The 22,347-nt window shown below is 38.7% G+C and overlaps 1 protein-coding gene across 1 annotated transcript in view; it reads right to left on the reverse strand.

Moving 5' to 3' along the window:
* The window catches only part of LOC120618456 (sorbin and SH3 domain-containing protein 2-like), a 127,121-nt gene extending 113,536 nt beyond the window's left edge, over positions 1-13,585 (reverse strand). The window contains 1 exon segment of the mRNA XM_039882685.1: positions 13,571-13,585. The gene's annotated coding sequence lies outside the window, so the exon portion shown is untranslated.
* Positions 13,586-22,347: the final 8,762 nt, after the last annotated feature.

The following is a 22,347-nucleotide window of genomic DNA, read 5'->3' on the forward strand; positions in this document are numbered from 1 at the left end:
CCCCTGCACCTCTTTCAGACATCTTAGGTCCGTCCTTCCTTCCTTCCTTCCTTCCTTCCTTCCTTCCTTCCTTCCTTCCTTCCTTCTACTCTTCTTTGAATGCCTTATCATCTCTATTGGACTATAAGTTCCTTAAGAATAAGACTTATATTTCATGTTCCATTGTGCTCTGTCCCATAGACTAAACACAGTGTTTTGTACATAAAAAGTTCTGAGGAACCTTCGTTAAAGAAATACTCAAAAGATATGCATGGAGCTGTATTAATTTATAACATTACTACACATTTAATTGAATGCCTGAAATAATTTGAAAATAAATGCCTAAATTTAAATATAAATTTTAATTTCTAGGTTTCCAGACAGACATAATCAATCACTAAAAATACACATGTAAAGAGAAATTTCAGTGGAGTTTTAAGTGATTCACTGCCTCAAGAAACAAGCTTAGACACAACAAGCAGTAACATGGTATATTTAATAAGATGGAATTTTTAAATCCATAAAACCTTCTAAGTATAAAGAACTTCAAACCCAATGTTTATTCCCTTACTAATCATGTCTAGTAAAAATTATCTAAAGGTTAAGAAAGCCCAAAATCGTAAAAGATGAAATATCTATGGAATGTCTTGTAGGGAATAAAATGATTTATTCTGAGGTTTAGAAAATATAATTGAAAAGATGACTTAAATTCCTCATTTTTCCTGAATTCTTCATTTTCCCTGAGTTGATGTTATAACAGTGGATTCTGATTATTCACATAAAATACAAATATTCTTTACAAGTGAGAGGACTGCTAAGACCAAATGACGGATCATTTGTATTTTCTCTTGTATATAATGCAGTGTGTATAGAATGCGTTCTGCCTTTGAAATGTAGAAAAAGGGACAATGTTAATAAGGCTTGTAGCCATTTTCTAAAAAAGAAGTTGTAGAAACATATCTCAGCCCCCAAAGACAAACTCTTCCATGTATCTAAGAGAGTGAACCCCGGTCTCAGGTGTTCCACCTTGCTAATCCACCTTATATGGAAACTGTACTGGGTGCCAGAAGACATTTTATTATCTTTTGAGTTTGAGTCCTGGAGAATGCAATTATCAAATTTTTAAAAGACATTTACACTATCATCCCAAAGAATAAATTACTATTTTTTCATATGGGGTTACTGATGAATCTATCCCTTGGACTGAGGCAGTATGGGACAAAGGGCTTTAAAAGCCTAGATTCTGAAATTTGCTAAGAGAGTAGAACTTAAGTGTTTCTCTCTCTCTCTCTCTCTCTCTCTCTCTCACACACACACACACACACACACACACACACACACACACACATACACACAGGTAAATAAATGAATGGATGGATGTGTTAATTAACTTGATGAGGGAAACCCTTTCACAATGTATACATATATAAAATTGTCACATTTTATGATTTGATTTGTCCAAATAAACTATATATCTCAGTAAAGACTTTTTTAAAAGCTTAGCCTCTAGACATGACTCCAATACCTAATATCCACGTGGCCATGGGCATATCGCTTTTTTCCCCTGGGCTTCAGTTTTCTCCCCTTTGCAGTAGGAGCAATGCTAAGGTTTTGACCTATCTCATGGTCAGAGGTTGATGTGAGACAATCTAGGACAAAGTACACTGTGAACAAAAAGTAAGTGACAATGAAAACTAACTTTCTGATTCTTCCTTTTAACACCAACCCAGCTCTTCAAGTCTGATAGGAACATTTGATCTGTTATCTACTTGTAGACAAGATCCCTGCGGTAATTGAATTTGCAAACTAACTTTCTGAAAAAATAACAAAATAGCTTGCGTAAGCAACCTTTCTGGAACTGTCAGTGAACATCTTGCCCCTTCTCTGTTTTGTCACATTCAGTCACAATTTTTGATCCAGATGTGAAATGCAAATGGAGTTAGAAGCCAAACATTATGGAGAAAAAATAATTTTTTTTTTTTTAGTATAACCAGAAGATGACCTCTAGACCACAGTTTCAGAGAAGCCAAATATTTTACTGTAAAGTAGAAGAACAAAATACCCAGAACTTCCTGCAGAGTAAAATGGTTTCTGTTTTAACACGCAAATTGAAAAAGTAGGAAAACAAGAGCCATTTTAGGAGACTCAATCACTTGTGGAAGGGCAGTGATCCAGAATACTGAGGTCTTCCACTTAGAAATTAGAGACTTCTGTTCCTTATAATTAGACCTTGTGTTGCTCAACTTCCGAATAATTTACAGAGAACTATCATGTGAAATTATAATTTTTCTCCAAAACAACCTTCTGAATGTGTAGCAAAATGTAGTAGGGAGAAAAATGAGTTCTTTAGAGTTTAGCCAAAAAATAACTTAAGCCCTAAGTTATTATATAAATGAACAGCACTGATACCTGTTTAAAGGGTCATGTGCTCTGTAAGAGCTGTTAGAACAAATTGCACTTCAGAGTAATCCACAAATAATAAATGAAAAGATTATGTTTTGTCACTTGGCTCAGAAAAGGGGACAAAACAGCCGTGATTATGCATAAGCTTTATCTACTTATCTGGAGAATGGTATATGCATGTACGTGCTACTTTCTGAGTTTTGTTTTTTAAAAAAGTGAAAAATATCCATGAAACTCTAATAAGAATTAGGTTCCTAATTCTTTGGACCTCAAAATGACTCTTTAACCCTAATGAGTTATGAGCAATTGCATTTATTTTAAATTATTATCATAATTCATGTGGATATTTAATTAGAAAGTGGCATTATTTGGAAAACTGTTTCTGCAATTTTTAAAAATCTAGTTTAACATGAAATAGCTGTGCCGTCTTTTTGGATATGTTTAGAGGTGTGAAAATCCCCAAAATCACTTTAGGCTTTGCAGAATGGTACTCTACAATGAATCTGTTTCTGGCATCTGATTGGTGATAAAAAGAATCAGAAATGGATCATTAGTTATTCTGGGACAGAATTTTGAGAAAGCTGTTGAGTGGGACCTGAAGAGACCATAGCATCCTTTTCCTTCATTCCTATGTTTGGTCTAAGAACTTTGCCTCCTTTTTCCTTTAAATAAGACTGAAGCATTGGTAATACTACTGATATTAAATGTCTATTTTCCAGAAGCACATGAGTTTTTCTTAACACTCCTCTAATGTTACCCCAAACGCTACCCGAAATGGGCACCCAACGTGCCAGGAAAACAACCAGTTTTCTAAGATTCAGTACAATTTTATTTTGTTTAATAGCTGAAGTGGGCCAGAGCTGAATTCACATCATCAAAAGGGAAAGAAGGAAAACATCTGAGAAATTAATCCATTCCAGAGCCACTTAAAGGTATATTGTATTTGGGGCGCAACTTTGGCCATAAAGGTGAGCAGCTGAAATAACACAGATGCCTTCTTGCTGTAGCTTAGCAGCAACTTCACTGAAAACAGAGAAAAGGCTCCTTTTGCCCCATCTCCCTTAAAACCTTTGAAAATAATTTTATGTTTTTGGAAAATAAGTACCAATTTAGTTTGAATTATAGATCACAGAACCGGGTAAGTTTTAATAAGCTTAAACCTAAGCAACATATGTTAACAGAGCAATCACTTTCTATAAGGATCATCAGAAAATAACTATGAGGTTTTAAGGGAAGTGAGGAGAAAAAAAAAGATCCAATATACTAATACAAAGTGTGCTCAATACCCAGAAAAAACAGAGATGCTGATTTGCTTCAAAAACTACTTTGAGTCATAATTATTCTATTCACTTCCTTAGAATAATTTCTAATATTTATTAAGGCATACAGAATGTGGGGGCTCCTGGTGGGGAGTATGTCTCATCCACACTGGAAATATTATAGCTTTTGGAGATAATGTTCCTTTTTTAAGTGTGTATCTTTCTCATTCAATTATCTCTGTAGAGTCAAGGAAGAAAGAGTAGAATTCGTAGACACAGAGCAGGACATTGACCTTGCTTCAGTGAAGGTCAAGGTCCCGGGTTCATATGGAATGAGGAGAGCGCAACTGCCGTACATTGATCTATAGACTCCAGCACCACTACAGCTACAAATTTGCAATCGCTTTACTTACTTTATACTTTTCTTGGTATGTCATGGTCACAAAGGGCAGATACCTAAGATGAACAATTTTCAGGGATTTTAGCATCTACTTGTCAGCACCTGATACTCCACATAATTTCACTCTTCTCTTCCGAATGCAGCAGAAAGTAGTTTTGAGGGTGTAATAAGATAGTCTTTCATTGTTTCAGCTTCTCAGTAGAGTTATCAACCCAAGTTGCTTAGTATTAAAAAGATCTTGGGTTTCTTGATGTACACGAATTGCCTCTCTGGCTTTTTTGAGGATGCTTGGGTATTTTAGGGAGAAAAAAGAGACACCATAAATTTAGATCTTAAACTGTGCTGGGATAACGTTTGTGTATTTTTATTGAATACTTGGGGTATTTCATGCACAGAGAGCGAAAAAAAAAAAAAGACGAATGAGAAGCTAGTTAATGGTTTTCACAGCTACCAAAAGGAGCTAGTTATCCTTCGAGAGCAATCATTTTCTGGTATATTTGCAGAATTGACCTCATAACAGTTTCCTAATGTGCCATCCCACACACGATCAGATTCATAGCTTGTCTTAGTCTCTGAAATCATGCATATATTCCTTGCAGCCTCGAACACAGAGACTCTAAAACTAGCTCGTTCACATGTCCAATGTATTGACTATAATTGTTCTGTGTTCTCAAAACACTTTCCTTGAGCAATACTAGAATACTCATTTCCCTCATGTCTGTCTGTTTCTTTCACTATAATATCTTTGAGATTAAAGATAATTTCTTTTTCACTATCTCTTATTACGTCTAGTTCAGCACCTTGCACATCTTAAATACTCAGCACATTTTTAAAAAACGAATCACATAGAAGATTGTGTTGCCAGTTTATATTTTAATGGAGAGCTTTCTAAAAAGCAATCATAGTCAATCTTTGACTAGTTCCATAAAAAGATTTAAACATCTATTTTTGAAGATTTCTCCTGTTAATATTTACAATGAACTTCAGCCTTTTGTGGGTCAACAGCTACGAACCATCGGAGCCTGCCATAATCCAGGAGATACAAAAGGGTGGGAATTACCTTGCAAAAAGCACCGTGCTGCAGAGATTCTACTTTGAAATTATTACCACCGGTGCTGGATATTCTAGCTAATCATTTGTATTCAAAGGAGAAGTTGCTTTAGATAAAGCTTCTAAATGTGAGTTTCTGGTCCCTGCCACATAGATTGATCCATAGGATCAAACAAAATATAGCCTCCCAATAGAGCTTGCAGCAGAGCCTCCTTGAGAAAGTTACTTAATTTCTCCAAGTTTCAATTTCCTCACCTATAAAATTGTGAATTACAACTTTGTGAAGAGTCCCAAGAGGTAATTAATCAAAATTGTAGTTAGTTCTTGGACGTAGCACTGATCATTAAATAATAGCTATTGTTGCCTTTATCATTGTTTTTGCTGTTGTTCATATAGTACTCATAGCCATTGCTACTGATTTTATCATCTGTCATTTTGATTTCATTTTATTAAATAAATTATCATAATAATCTTTTGACTTATTTTCATGTCTCTGGTCCTCCCCTCCAGTCTCTCTCAACTTCTCTCTGTCTCTCTCTTGATTCCACGGTGCAATTGTTGCAAGGTTAATATTTTAAAAAGGACCAGTGACTTTGCATTATCTATTAATAAACTTCAAATCAAGCCCAGCACAACATGTTCCCAACCTAATTTTCAGATATTATAATCTATTCCCCTTCTCATATTCCATCCTTTAGTCAAACTGGACATTTTGCTGATCCATTTTTTTTTTTTTTTTACTTTTCGTACATTTTATATTTCAGCCTTCATTTGAGTTTAATCGGCACATTTTTAACTGGATACCTACCATGTGTCAGACATTGTTTGGGATCCTAGGGGTGCCAACATAATCAAAGCAAGTCCATGTCTTCCAGGACTGCATGACTGCTGTGGCGAGGCAGATATGCTTTTGAGTCACATCTTTTGTGACATGTTTCTCCCATTGGGATTATTCCTAATTACTCTTAAAATCACACCTATTCTTAGAGGCCCACCTCAGAGTAGCCCCCTATGTGAACAACATAAATTGCTCTCTCTCATTTAAACTAATATAGTTCCTTGTCTTTGCCACTTATTATTTACTTTATGTTATTTGTATTTATATTTTCTTGAGGGCAAGGACGATGCTTTATTTGGTTTTGTGTTCTTCATTGTGCCTTATACATGGTAGGTTTTTAGTAAATACTTGCTGAATATTAAAGGAACATGTTACTAGAATTTGACTTCAAATAAAAAAAGTCTGAGGTTTGCATGGGTTATTTTTTAGAAGACCTATCTTAAGGATACAAGCTTACTTGATAGGAGCTGTGTGCTACTTAAACTAAACGGATGATAATTCTGGAAACCACATTTAAAAATTTATATATATACATATATATATATATATATAAAATATAAAAATATATTTATAAATGTAAATATATATATATATATATATATATATATATATTTTAACTTAACCAGGCTTAGCTCGAGTGAATAATATTGGTTGCTCATTTTTTCGATGTTCTTTCCTTTTCTTGTACTGTTTGCCCTGTAAGTATATATGTATTAATACATCAGAAAATTACGGAAGCAGAGGCCAGAAACATAGAGACATAAATATAAAGATAAATATAGTATGGGAGCCTGGACATTGACCAGGGATTTTAGAAATAGAAATAGTAGAAATGTGTCTGGGAGAAAGGTCTGTTTTTAGCACATTTGGACACGCATCTTTAAATATAAAATACATTTCTGGACAGAACATAGGGTCCTGTGAGTGAAGCCTTGGGTTGCCTGGTTTCACATTTAGTTGAGACTATTATAGAGAATCAACAAAAGTGTGAAGGAAAAGCAAAATCAAATGAGTTTGTTTTTTGAGATTAAGTATGCTTCTAGCAGATGTGGGTCCCTGCACAGACGCGTCCACAAAAGCAGCAGCATCTGGAAGTGCGCACACATGTTCCACTCCTCATCCTCCTTGGCTGATTTCCATGGTTGCTGAATGAGTCACTCATTTCAATCAATACTGATGTGCTAGAAATAGCTTCATCAGAGCAAATTCTCTTCTCTGAAAAGTGGACAGATTATTAAGAAATGTCCAGAGTTTGCATTAATGATCCTATTCTTTATGTGATCTGAATCACTGCTAACTAGATACGTGTCAGAGTCAACGTATTGTGTTAATGACTTCATTGAAGTAACAATACTCACATAAAGAAGAAGTTAGGAGGATTTTAGTAAATTCGGTAATTGCCTCTTTCTTATATTCTCGTTTAGGACATTTTTTAGTGAGCCAAACTTATTTGTTTATGTCAATGCTTTTGATTTCTTTAAAATTAGTAAAAAATTAACAATTTTGCTGCCAGATTACCAAATTAAGACTTTTATCAGATCATATTTACATTAAGAACGAAAAGCTTATAGAGATTTATTTCTTTCAATAAGCTCCTTTAAATAAATAAATGTGTTCTTTGGAACACAAACTTATTTATCAAGTAAATTAAACCATTATACAACAATAAAACTGGATTTCCAAATAATGTTCCAAATTATTTTATTTTGATAAAACCAGGTTTGATACACATTTTAAGATAAAGCAAGAGAAATTGCTTGTTAAGGAAAAACAATTACACACAAATAAAAACCACCTCAATCACTGTTTAAAATGTCTGGTTAATGTTTCTCCCTGGATCTGCTCCAGACAGGTTTTATGCTTTCTTTGATGACTAGCTCTCATAGGAATATGATTGGCTTTTAAGATTAAACCCATCATAGTAGTATATCCCTTGACTAGGGATCTGAAATGAGAAAACAAACAAACAAACAAACAAAAACCTTGAAATATATATGGTTAATTTCTTATAATTAACTTCAGTTTTAGTAAACCTATGGAGAGTAACTTTTGTGGACATTCTAAGAATGCTCAAAAAATATTTTTATTACAAAAACAAAGTGCTTGCTTTTTGGGTCTCTGGGCCTATCCAACCAGCTGAGGGATAAGACTCAGTCAAGGTTCTCTCTTTCATTATGGAGAACAGAAAATCTAACACACCCTTAAAAAGCCTACAGGTTGTATAGTGGAAACATGTGGCCAGGAATCGATGCTTTCAAGCTCTGGTCCCACCATCTGTCACCTATGCAAATGTTTTCATCTGGCTATGGGTTGATAAGATCTCCTGGCTTGCCAAAAACAAACCAAAACTGTATTCACGGATAGGGATCACTTAAAAACATTTGCTAAAGTCTGTCTTTGCCATTCTCTCTAACTCTGATGATTGTGATGAGTCTTGTGTTCTAGGTAGATACTGGTGATTACACCTTTCAGTGTCGCTCCTCTACATGTAAGCATTCTTGTCTCTTCCATGGTGGTTGATAACACTCTTTTTGCTGAAGCAGCAAAAGTGCAGGGCCTTACTTCTAAGCTGGGGTAACCAAGTACCTCCTGCACACACCCAGTCATCACGAAATGAAGCGCAATAGTACTAATTATTTTAATTCCTAATTCTAAGGTTAATCATGGTGATTCTCAAATCAGAAAGAAAATAAAGTAAGATGTAATGTTTTTTACGGATCTCCTGTGAGATCTCACAGGTTTCTCCTTAAATCACAGTTAGTGCTGGGTTCAGCGACTTGGAGACAGGCAGACAGCAGCAGTCCCAGCTGTGAGTCCTGTCCTATGTCCTACCCGTGAGGTGGCCCCATTCCTGACAGCACGTCCAGCACGCACCCTGTGCTGGCCACACATTAGGACCCAAAAACATGTTTTCTGAGGGAGTAAGTGAAATAAAGAATGAAGCCAGCCCTCCAGTCTTTCCTTCCTCAGCTGTAGAATAGAATGATGATATCGATTTACCACTGGTTATGTGAGATTTTCCTGGGAATTGTCATCATCCTACAGGAAGGCCATATCTCAGATTCACGGAAACTGCTTATTTCCCACTCTCCTTTATTTTCATATGTGGTAAAGTGTAAGTTCTACTGGTACGAACAAATAAAGCTCTTGTTCAGGATCAAGCTGTGAAAACCTTAGTCTGGATACTTTAAAAACAAAAGGAATCTAGATTTTTATTGGCTTCCTACCCGTTTGTCTCTGGGCCAGTGGAGCAAACTTCCACTTTCAGAGGCCTCCCCTCTAAGGGACCGCAGACAGGATTTTCTTCTGTATTTTCGTTTTCTGAATATGTAAGAGTAGCACTAAGTGCTTTCGTGCCTTCTCTGTCTGCTTCATCCTTGTGTTAACCCAACTTGGGAAGAACCTCTATTACCACCCAGTGACTTGATGGCAGCAGTTCTGTAGGCATGTGAATTACAAATACTCAGGGTCAGTGAATTCTAGAAAATCATGCAATCTAGTGTTTGCTCAGATCCCTAGTTTCCAGCCTATGGACTACAAGGAATAATGCAGGTCTTCAGTTTCCTGGGAAGGCACTACACTATATTATTTTTTCTCTTTTTCTCCTTACTTAGTTTAATGACTCACATTCCAGATGGTTCTGCCTAATTTTAGAATTATCATGATCAACTCTGTAGAAAAAAAACCCCATAACATTTCATGTACAGTATAACTTATGTAATTTTTTTCAGGGAATGAGAAAAATAACACTCATTGCAGAAGAATTTCTGGCTCCTTTCATAATAGGAGATATTAAATTTTAGTATTCTATCATGGGGGTGTGTTGTCATTTACTTATTTACTGTATAATTCCCTGTGCAGGTAACAAATTTGCATTCTTAAAGAATACTTAGTGATATGAAAAAATATTCTCAAAACAACGAAGTAAAAGTACAAGGTGAATATCAATACAGACAGCATAATTCTAATTTTGCTTTTAAAAAAAGGTCACTATGAATTTTCTTAAAAAAACAGAAAGAAGTATTCCCAAATGTTCATTTTATCATCTTGAGGGTGGGGCGAAGTCTTGTAAAAGTCACCTCCTTTTCTTTTTTTTCTGAAAGGTGCCTTCTCCCACTCACAGGGACACTGTCAGGACCGCCAAGAAAACTAACCAATCATGTTCTAGCACTTACGAATCTTCAAAAATAAGGGCAATATATGCATTCAGTAAATTATAACAGAACGCTGATGACGCGGCATTTCTGACAAGAAGTCTTAGAGCGGGTTTCTTTTGCGTTCCTCCAGAAAAGAACAGTCAGAGATTGATTGCTCTTGTGAACGCTGCAGGTCTTGGGAGGAGGCCTGCTTTGCAGTAGCGTTTGCCCTGGGCTGTCTCAGAGCTAGAACAGGGAAACAGCTCAGCTTAGGGCCCATCCCCAGAAGTCAGGGGACTTGCGCGGAGCCAGGCTTTGAATGTAGCCCCAACTTTGGAGTTGCATCCCCATTCCCCCTCCCCCCAGCACTTGGCCTGCCTGATAGAACAGGTGAACAAGTGTCATCCATTGTGACACCAGGAAAAGGTTTTATTCTGACTTAGCTGTAGATTAGTGTTCTACCACATCCCATTTGTTACTGATAAAATGTTATACTGGTAATATGTATATATTTAAAACCATGTTACTTGCTTACCGAGTATTTTTCCTATGTAAACTACTAAATAAGTGGTTTTCTTCTCTTAGGAAACAAACGACTCATGCCACTCACTATTTTGCATCTTTTTCTCATGGTCAAATATCCATATTTTTAATGGCTTAAAACCAACAACAACAACAACAAAACGCAGTCTCAGTGGTTAACTTAAATCCTTTCCTTCGTCTATGATACATAGAACTTACTTCAGTATAGTCTCATCTGGACAGATTCAAATACAGAGGCTCTAAGGCCGTCCACCTCTAAGGGAGGTGCTGAAACTTACAATAGAACATTCCTCTAAACAGAAAACAGCTCAGATGGTGATGAAAATGAGGAATTTCAATTGGCTTTGAACATAGCTTAATGCAAAATAACTACCTTACAAATCACTTTCTCTTGTAGCTACTTATCAAAATATTTATTAAATGTCTTTGCACTGTCATACCTAACTAAGCTTCCTGGTATTGACTTTTTCAGTAGAATTCTCTATGTCCTTACACAAAGTCTGATGGAATGACTAAGCACTGACTTTTAGAAAGCTGACTGGCTCTCTGTCACTCCCTCTCTCCCTTCACTCCCTCCCTCCCCTCCTTCCCTCTCTCCATCCCTCTCATTCTGCCTTTGTCTCCATCTCTTTCTACATATATAATTAAACCAGTGTGCAGATGGAAGACAAAAAGGATCACAGAGATTATTATTGTAGATTGTGGATAATAAATTATACAATCTGATAACTATATCCTGATATCTGATCCCCTTTCTTAAAAAATATGCACATTTAAAACTTGATTTACAATCAAGGAAGTCAACATTTTCCTTTTAAAAATAATATATTATTAGAAAATGGGAAGTTCAAAAGAGATTAGTGATTTTATAAACTGTTGCATGGGGAATAAGTAACTCCAGAGCATTCTGCGGCTCTCCAAAGTCAGAACAATCAAGGAGAATAGAATCATGAGGCTTTAGAAAAACTTGTGCTCTTAGAAGATAATCTCAATATTGGATATAGTTAGGAAGGGCACCAAAGTGACAGAAAGAATGTCAAAAAAGAATAATCTATTAAAAGGATGATCATAGTACTTAGGAAAAAGTAAATTGCAGGCTTAAAGTTCATGTAGATACTTTAGTAGTTTGTGATCTCTCAGGGAGACAAAAGTGCCTGGGCAATATCGGGGGTGGTTAGTCCTCTGCCCTCTGGCCTCACGCAGAAGAAGCCTGGTCCAGGTGGGCCAGCCCTGCCAGTGAGACATCAGGCCACGGCCCTCTGTGGTCCCTGCAGAGCATGTCCGCAGGGTCCCATGGATGTGCGAGGGGATGAGTGCCAAGACTGGAGACTGAAGTGTGCGTGCTCTGAACTTATGACACATTTTGACATATATATTTGTCATATCTATATCTATATCTATATCTATATCTATATCTATATCTATATCTATATCTATATCTATATCTATATATTTGTTATGTATATTTACCTATGATATATTACCCACATTCAGATAAAGTGATACTGGATTAGGCTGGGCCTAAATCCAATGACTGGTGTCCTTATAAGGAGAGAGAAATTCGGAGACAGAGAGACACACAAGAAGAAAGCTAAGGAAGGCCAAGGATTTCTGGCAACCGCCAGAAGTTAGGAGAAGGCAAGGAGGAGCTCTTCTCTACAGCCTTTAGAGGCAGCATGGCCTTGCCGATACCTTGATTTTAAACTTCTAGACTTCGGAACTGTGAGACAATGTATTTCTTTTGTCATAAGTCACCCAGTTTGTTGCACTTTGCTATGGTAGCCCTAAGAAACAAATACAGAGATTAAAATACATCCTCTAGGTCAGCGGTCCCCAACGTTTTCGGCACTAGGGACTGGTGCTCCTATGAGAATCTAATGCCTGATGATCTGAGGTGGAGCTGAGGCGGTGATGCTACTGCTGGGCAGCGGCTGCAAATACAGATGAAGCTGTGCTAGCCCGCCGCTCACCTCCTGCTGTGCGGCCCGGTTCCTAACAGGCCACAGGCCAGTCTGCGGCCTGGGGGTTGAAGGCCTCTGCTCTAGGCTTCTCCAGTTTTGCAATTTGAGGCTGAAATAATTTGTCTTGAAGAGGTAAGGAAACTAAGGACATTTTCGGGGGGTAGATTCTGATAGATTCTTCCATGATAATTAGATGAACAACATTATGGTGAGAAAAAAATCTGGATAACATTTGACCAGGGCGATTTCAGAAAGAGAGAAATCCAAGAGCCTGGGAGCCAACAGGTGAAGCAATCCAACTACCCTGAAGCAGTAGGTGGTGACATCCAGAAGCCAAGCCGCACTGTCCTATCCACCACCAAAGCCCAGTTGAGCCAGGTGGAAAGCCATGGATAATTCAACATAGGTGGCCTGGAGGAGTTTAGAAGGTCTGCTATCAGGTGTGTGTGTGGTGATAAGAGCACTCCCTTTGGCCCTGTGAAGCGTTCATGAGCAAGAGGCTTCTTGATGAGAAGGAGGGACTATTGGGAAAGGCTGTGACTGAGAAGCAGGAAGAAGAAAGGATTTTTAGGGCAAGAGTGAGGCTTAGAGTTCCCTCACAGAGTTCCTAAGACCCCTCCCCCTCCCCAGCAAAATATTCCATTGTGAAATAAGGCAAAGTAAAGAATTCCAAAGCAATCACTCTGCGAGAACATCGCCTGTCCTTTTGATATATCCCTTTCGCCCCGCCTCCTACCTCTGGTTTCCCCGCCCACCTCCTGTCAGTCAGCTTAAAGCAAGGGGATCTATGCAGAATCTCAAGACAGAAATTCTGCTGGGAACATAATGAGAATGAATGTCAAGGAGAGGTCAGAGTACACTCATATTTTTTGGTGCCATCGTTTTATTTCCTTAACTTCACTGAGAGATCAATCTTTTTGTTAAAATATATGCATAGATTTCCTCCTGGCCTTGTCAACCCCAAGCCCAGGCAGCCATGGCTCCCCATGAGTACAGCGTACCTTCTGAAGAAATGCACCCAGATCAGTATGGTATATGAGTCTGTCCTAGTCTGGCTCTAGAAAAGAAATGTTACAATAAATAGGTGAGTGGCATCAGCCCGACAATCACAAAACAACCAAAACAGCAGTGCATACTTTTTTCTTTACAAGGTTTGATACCTACTTCTCAGGGAAAAAAACTATGAAAAGGAAACTGCAAATACTTGTCGTTTTCAGTTTATTACATACTGCAATTAGTCACTGTAATTATACGGAAAAGGATAAATCAGGACTGTTTCACCCCAGGTTGGCCTTAGGTGAGGACGAAGCAGGTGGTGACTTTGGCAGCCCTGATCCGTTTTGCTGGTTCGTTTCCACTTTCCTTGCCCCTCTATTTTAAACAAACATTCTCTAACAAAGCTTCATTACCACGGATCAGCATTTAATAGAATGGAAGCACACAACAGAGCAAAGACCACGGTGTTGGTCTACTTTATACCTGCCATTCTCATCTCCTCTGGGCTTTTCTGGTTCTTTCCAAATCTGCATGGAGCAGTATAGAAGAGGAAGGAGATATAAAGGGCAAGAGGGAGCAAACCCATTTCTCGCCTGATAAAGCTGGCTCTCTGACTGCTTCTCCAGTGTTCCCCGCAGTGAGCGCTCTGATAGCTTGCCTCCAATCAAAGCCAATTCGTTATGTAAGGATGCCTTTATGTCCCCTTCCTCAAGGAAACTTTCCTTACTATTTACACCAGCTCTTGATCCTTTCTTTCTCTGCAACTTGAATCTTCGTTGCCCAGAACTCATCGCTAATTGAAGGTTACCTTTCAGGGTCTGCTTTCTGCAACCGAAAGGGGTACAATAGCTTATTTGACTATTTAAGGCTTGAAAATGTGCTAACAGAAGTTGAACACACTCTCCTCTCTTGGGTAGATTATAAGATATGTTAAGTGAGTCATTTGTTTTCTCTAAACACAGGATGGACCCCACAGGCAGGAATTTCAAACTGGGTAGTAAGTGAGGGTCATGGTATGTGGGGGGCTACTTGGGGGTTAGTGGGAACTTGTCAGGCGTCCGCACATCCCTTCATGACGCGGTCACCCTATTTCAAAGAATGGCCCTGATTTTCTGGTGAGAAATAATATGTGTTTCTGCAGATAAATCAAATCTCTAACAGCAATACTTTTTTTTGACATCCCAGGAAATTTGCTTCAAATGAATTACAGTAAGCTATTTTTTTTCCTTCTGGGCAGAATACTATTTGCAGATATCTGCAAATTTGAGAAGAGAGCTTGTTTTCTAAATGAAACTATACTGACATCAAGGAGAAAAGTACACACACACACTCACACAAAACTCCTCCAAGATTTCATCCTGATTCAACTACCTGTGTTATACATAATACCTGATGAAAATCTCACTGAAAATGCATCCGTTTCTGTTAAACTTTAAATTGCCATTGCTTGGGTACACTCCTGAGTGTATGTGTGCGTATAACTTTTGTCCCCTTTATCTAGGATGGATCAGAATAAATATTTACCTACAGCTAACTAAAATTCTGTTCATATGCCTTGATGATATTTAGATTATTTAACAGATATCTCAGAAACTGTTTAGAATTTAATTTTTAATACAATGCTAATATTACTGAGCCCCCTAGTTACAGTATTTATTACAACCACCACTTATCATGTTTACTGTATGTCAAGCTCTTTTCCAAGCTTTTACATTAACCCAGGTAATCTTCCTGATAACACTAGGTGGGGACATTGCTAGGTGCCAAGTTCCCCGGGTCTAAGTGATGGGGCAGGCAGGGTCCCCCACACAGGCCACCTGGCCCCGGAATCAATGCTCAGACACACTCTGCTATGGCTGCATTAAAAATGCCTCTTTCTTATAACTCCCAATAGTTCGCTCATCCTGGCTTCTTGAGTGCTTGAAAACTGAGTTAATGAAGAAGCAACTGCAATAAACAATGCAATTGTGCCACCCTTAAAAATTGCTAACTTCTAACCTTCAAGCAGGTGTTATAGAGCAAGTCCGGGCTTGTGCCACCCTCCCCGCTCCCCCCGCCAAAAAGTATGCTTTGCATCTAAGGCATTAATGGGATTTAAAAAAATGCAAATCGATGTCCTCACTTGAAAGTGAAAGGTAGCAGAATAGTCCACCCCAAAATATGACTGTAGGAGTTCAGGACATGCTACCCCGAAATGTGCCACTTTGGTATATATTGATTATTTTGAGCTGTAAGTACTTGAAAAACAACAATGCAGGGAGAAGCTTTCTCCGAACTTCCCTTATCTGCATAAAGACAGATCCTCTGAGAGGAGCTCGGTTGTCATAAATCCCCTCCCGGGAGTTCCATCAACCAGGGAAGGCAGACTTGTCACAGGAGAGGAGACTAGGAGTTGACATCACACTCAGATACACTTTGTCACAAACCATCATACCGCCCATCAGTTTATTTTTCCTAAAAATCATTTCCTCTCCCCTAAGAGGCCAATATCACCCTCCCCTTTCTCTCTGAAGATGGTATTTAAGTTTAAATTCTAAGCTACCTCAGGCAGATACTAATTTTTTCCTGGGTATTGCCCATGAATACATGAGGTATACATGTTGCTAAACTTCTGTTTGTTTTTCTCATGCTAATCAGTCTTTTATTACAGAGGTCTGGGCTAAAAACTCAGAAGGGTAGAAGGAAAATTATCTTTTCCTCCTCTATAAGTCTTCATGGTCTGTGGGTGCCCTGGGACAACTAAGTTTAAAAAAAATGTTAATGAAGAAATTGGGCATTCTGGAGGTTACCGAGCAGACCTTAGGACTCAGGAGAAAGTAAGACAGGAAGGTTTGTTTTAAGGAGAGGCTGAAGCCTATGACAGGCAATGACAAGCATCGGCTTCTGTTTGAACAGTCTGAAAACAAGGCTTCAGACAAAACACTTTTCCCAAATGGAGTCAATGCTCGATTAGACACAGGCACAGGGTATGTACTGTGGAGGATACCAGCTCTGTCAGTTCTCCAGAGTCATCGGTGGGCATTTTCCTCAGCCCGGGGCCACTCTGATACAACACACTCAAACCCAGGGGTACTCCAAGACTATGCTCAAGAGTCACTCATCCACGTTTGCCATCTACTTCCCGCATAGCCACTGCAGAGCAAAAAAGTGAGTCATCCACAAAAGAGCTCCTCTCAGCGGTGGCTTGGAATCAGGAACTGATAATCTGCGTTGAAGTAAATTGAAAGATTTTCCCACAGTTTTACCTAACCATACCACAATTACTGGCATAAACTCCCCTTTTGGCCCCAGTACGAACATTTTTACTCTGAGTTAGCATGTGGAGTGAGGCGTAATAAAAATGTCTAAGCTCTGGGCTGCTCTCAGCAACATCTATTAATCTGAGCTTCTAGCTTCCTTAATAAAGAACAGTAACTAAGGTAAGAATTGGAGGCACTCATTGGCATTGAGACTGCTCACAATTTCTCCCTCTTCAGTGATTATTTGAGTGCTTTAAAAGCATTGCTTCTGTCATTGCTTTTCAGGGCAAGACAGAGGAGAGGTCGATTTTCCAATGATTCTTTTGACTTGGCATTTACACCTAGACTTTCCACTGCTTTCAAGTCTCAGGTTTGGGGCTTGAGAGGTTTTGTACGGAGAACAGCAGCTGTTCAGCCCCAGCTGATACCTGCTCCGGGCTGAAGGAGAGAGGGATGGGGTGAGGACAATGGGATTATCGGGAACTGGGTCTCCTCTTTTTTCAATTAGTATCAAGACTTTGTTCCTTTAGGTCCTGGAAGCCCTAGAATGGCTGTCCTGTGGAGGGAGACCTGTGTTGATAATACAGGTGCAATTCAAAAGAAATGAGGTTTTTTGGTTATTTTGAAAAGATGGAGATGGAGAGAGGAGGGCAATTCTATCCTTAAAACAAAACAAAACAAACCATAATGTTGTCTTTTCAAAAAGCAGGTGGTTTGTAAGCCCCCTGACAGCTTGGAGGTCCTGATTCTAAAGCACAAGTAGAAAGCTTAGGTGCATATGGTGTGGTCCCAGCATCAGAGAAGGTAGGGCACCTTCGTGAGGACTTCCATTTTATACAGGTGGGAGGGCGAGTGTGAGGAATTAAAGGACCATCCCATCGATAAAGCAAAATCTCCACAAAATCAGATTCTGTCTACTGTCTAAAGACCCTCCAGTTGAGCTCTAACATAAAATGAAAAAAAAAAAAGGTAATAAGAACAGTGAAGTTTCCTTTCAATAAACAAACATTTCTACTCTCCACTCAGTGTATAGAAACACACTTGTTGACTCCAAATATAAGACGAGAGCACAACAGCTTACTAGTTTGAAGACTAGATCACTACTTGCTCAACACTCTCAATGAAACTACTTTACAAAATACAACACACTACAAGACAACAACTTTGAAAGAACCTACAGAATTAAGAAGGAATAGTAATAGAACATTTTCATGGTTTCCATGTTTCTCCAATATTGGCCCACACTTCTGATTTAATCAAGGCAGCTTGTTTCTGTGCAGCTTTCAGCAGACACAGATGTTCTGCTGACCCTAGAACACATTATTCACATTTGAAGCAATTTTCATGTAAATGATTGTGCTTTTAACCTCCCAGGGCCATTCGAATGTTTTCTGAGACACTGGCTGCTTTAAGTTCTTTCTTAGCATGCCATGTGTTTCATTTCTGGGCAGAACAGATGACAGGCTGGGCGTTGCGACAGGAGTTTAGTTCATTTCACTAAGCCCTGTCAGGAGAAGTGAAGCGATGGGGCTGAGAGGGCCCGTCCCAGCCCAGCGTTTTTCCTTCTTCCCTAACAGAAAAAGCAAAACATGCTGTGTGGTTTTGCAACTGGGCAAGTTGAGAAATATTTTTAAGCTTTCTGCTTTGCCAAGTGTTTTAGAAAAAACTCTTTTCTCTCTATTTCTTGCCAAAAAAGATTACCCCTTAAATATTTGTTCCCATATCTGGCTACATGTCCAGGATTTCTTCTTTTCTAAGAATAAATAATTTTTCTGGTGTATAAAAATGCCACTTGCTCTAGCAGATTAAACATCTCTTTATATAGAAAAAGCATTTGAAACATTCCATCGGTGGGTCTAAGGAAAGATCCTTATTTAATACGATTTTTTAAAATTAAATTCGATGAAATATTTGGTCTTTGAATTCTTCTTGTTACTCTCAGTGGAAAGTTCAAGCTTGTTTTATAACACTTTCAATTCTACTTTTTCTCTCACTGCCCTTATTCTATTCCCTTTTACTAGAAAGCATTAAACAAGAATTAATTTCTGTCTTTGACCAAAATAATATCTTGAGCATGATACCAAAGAAAGGGAACCCTCTGGGTTCCATTCTCTATTAACATATTTAGCTGGAGTTAAAAGGGTTCAGCTGTCAGGATTTCAAGAACTCCCGCATTAAAAAAGTGTGAACGTGCAAATTAGCTGTCAAGTTTAACAGAAAGTGAATAATTCAGCCTAGAGCTGACTTGTTTCCATTTCTGGTGTCCAATTGATCTTGCTGTTAGGTAAAGCAAGACACATAGGAACACTGAAAAGTAGCAATTTGTGAGGAGTTGGTTCAGTATTTTCTTTGTTACCAGCTATAAACAGTAATTACATTCACAAAGTCAAAAAGCTAATAAATAGCCTGAGAGTTGAAAATACAGGACAAAACGGTATCATGCATGAAAAAGCAATAATAGCTGTACAACTAAAATGTGATCAATATTCATAGAGAAATAAACTATGTGGCACTAGCTCTCATAAAACCCCTAACGACCTGGTGATATACACTACCGATTTAAAGCTTAACATTGGGCAACTTAACATATAGTTACTAGTTATTGATATTTAATAAATCAACCTAAGTAAGTCTACTGTATGCAAAAAGCATTCTAAGCTGATGTGTAACTGTTCTTGCTAGTTAGCTGGTTAATTTTTAAAACATCTGTGTGTTCGTTAGTATGTAAAGGAGTGTGTATGATCTGGATAGCGGGGAGCTGTAATCCTTTATAAAAGTTTCCCTCTAAACTTCCTGGCTTGCAAATCTTTGTCACTCTTTTTAAAATCTAAAAGCACAAGCTTATTATACTTAGAGAGTACATAAAAATGAGGACAGGCATACATTTCAGAAAGCGGACATGGCAATATGATTCTGAAATGTCATAAAGTTGCTTCAGAATAAACCAAGATTCTCTCAATGATTAATGATATGCTGAGAAACTGGAGGAAGGAGCATATTGTTGTGCTTGCCTTCAACCCACTGTCATCCTGCCATAAGTCGTACGAAATAAAATTCCATCCGTCTCCCAGCTTATTATCACATGGCTCTTTCCCTATCATGCATGGAGAAGTAGTCATTTTACATTTTAAAATGTCAAGCATCTCAGAACACTTACATTTTGGTGCACTGGGTCTCCCATGGTAAACGATGAAACCCACCACAGTGAGCCTGCCTCCTAGGACCTGCAAATCAGCATCGTGATACACCCAAGCCAGAAATAATACCCTTCATTTGCTGCAATTGGGTTAGTATCAGTGCTATAAAAAATAGATGATGGAAAACCGAAGCCCTTGACAGAAATACAAGTCTGCTGTGTGTGGCTTCAACAGGACTGGGGCAGAGCAAAGAGGCGGTCTTGTCTATGCATTGAACTTGGGCTTTGCCCGTACTGGCCAGCAGGTGCCCATGCACAGTGGAGTCACGCTGTCAGGGTGCTGATTTCATTTACATAAATGGCAGAGCTAAACATATGCACTCTCGTTAGATGTCAATTGACACAGAAACTTTAGCCTAAGGAATATCACTGTAGAGTGGGCAGGTCAAGTTTTTAATGGTGCTTGGGTTTTCCTCTGTGTTTTTGCAAAACGGTGATTTCCAACAGAAGAATAATCTGTGGCTTTGGTATAAGGAAACCTGGAAGTCAGTGAAATAGAGGCTTGAAGGTCACCCAGTCTGCACTGCAGTGTGGAGTGATGTCGGAAAGCCAAAATGCAAAATAAGCACCACAGACCAATTCTTTGTGTACTGGTCCTTTGGCATAGAATCGGAGCCCAAAAATGTGCAGAGAGAGCCTAACTAAAAATTGCAAAATGAGAACCGTGTTTGTACACTGTCTATGAATACAAGAATGCATAATATGACATGAAAACATTAAAGAGAAGCATCATTTGAAAACTCTAACATTATGTAAGAGAGAACGAGGAGTCAAGCAGGACGAAGTAGGAGAGAGTAACTGAGAGAAATGCATAAGAATATTTTGCTTCTCCAGTGCCATATCTGCTTTAGAACCAGATGTCAAGCCTCCTTCTTACCTAGAATATGCACCCTTGTTTTATGGCCCTGACAGGACACTGCACTAAAATCTGCACAAAGTAAACTAAAAATATAGTTTTGTTTGTGTTATCTATTTTATTTCTGGTCCATGAAGTTTGGATTAACCCAGCCACAAACCATGTACTGACCAGCTTACAAGTGCAAACTTGAATGCTTGATCTTGGAGGTGATCATTCAGATGCTCATGGCCTCCTGCCTCACCCTGTCCTTCTGTATGTAGGCCTGTCTTATCTGCTACATTTCAGAACTGGTGGAGTTTGCTGTGGCCTCTAGTCCCTCCACGGTCGGGAGTCTTTCCTGATTCCTCCTCTGAAATTGGTATCCCAGCTCCCTTGCATTATTTCTGATTTAACTTGTCCCACTGGCTTTTTTTCTCTGCTCATTCTTGATGAAGATAATTATTTCTAGTTCTTGGGGCCACCCTAGTTCCAACAGTTTGGGTGTGGAGTTCAAACAACCCTTGAGAATTTTATCTTTCAAGCCTGTCAGCTGACACTGTAGGGCTACTCCACTCCTAAAGCAAGCAATGAATAAAAACAAAACCAAAACCAAACCTAATGACATATGTAAAGGTAGTTCCTATACACATCAGGAGCACTGGCTGTGGGAACACATGGCCTAGCTTTGCATCTTGTTCTCACCATTGATCGGCCACTTAACCCTGGACATTGCAAATAGGGACAATAATGGTACATTACCAACAATGGTAAAGTTGCTCTTTTACTCACTCATGCATTTGTTCATTCCTTCAGCAGATATTTACTGAGTACCTATTACCACCCAGGCAACAGGAACCCAGAACCCACAAGAGATGACAGTCCATGCCCTCATGGAGTTTATATTCCATTGCAGTTTAATTGGAAGATAGAATAAGATAATCCACCTAAACCATTCACCTTATGTGCCTTTGACATAGTATAAATACTCAAAAGTTGTTAGCCATTGTTATAATACGCTTTTAGCAAAGGTTTAAAAATTGGAAATAAAGATTTATCTGCTATAGTAAAAGGGAGAGAAAATATAAGGAAGTTAAGAAAGAAGAATATTTGCTAAAATCATTCATGAATCTGGCATGAAGTAGATTCTGAGTGTTTCCTAATCCTTGACCTGTGCTAGCTATCTGAAGTGGCATTGAACAACTGGGAATATGTACTTATGAGGTCCTTACCTAGATGTACACTACATGATGCCATCACACAGCTACGCAACCTTCAGCACGGGTCAGCACCCTCCTTATCTAAAGAGCCACTGCGAGCTTGGTGATGAGCAGCTTGAGCAGCTTGGGCCGTTTGGGCATGGTTGGTACCAGCTCCCGTTTCCTCAGGGGGATCTCATTTACACCCATCTATGAGAGCAGCTTGGTCTGAACCTGAGATCGCGAGATCAGATGGTGGGGAAGGTTGAGGTTTTGTACCGTTACTCTGAGATACGCTGTCTCTTTTAAATTA

Source organism: Pteropus medius, unplaced genomic scaffold (genome assembly GCF_902729225.1).
Source record: "Pteropus medius unplaced genomic scaffold, Ma_sr-lr_union100, whole genome shotgun sequence".
Taxonomy (NCBI): domain Eukaryota; kingdom Metazoa; phylum Chordata; class Mammalia; order Chiroptera; family Pteropodidae; genus Pteropus; species Pteropus medius.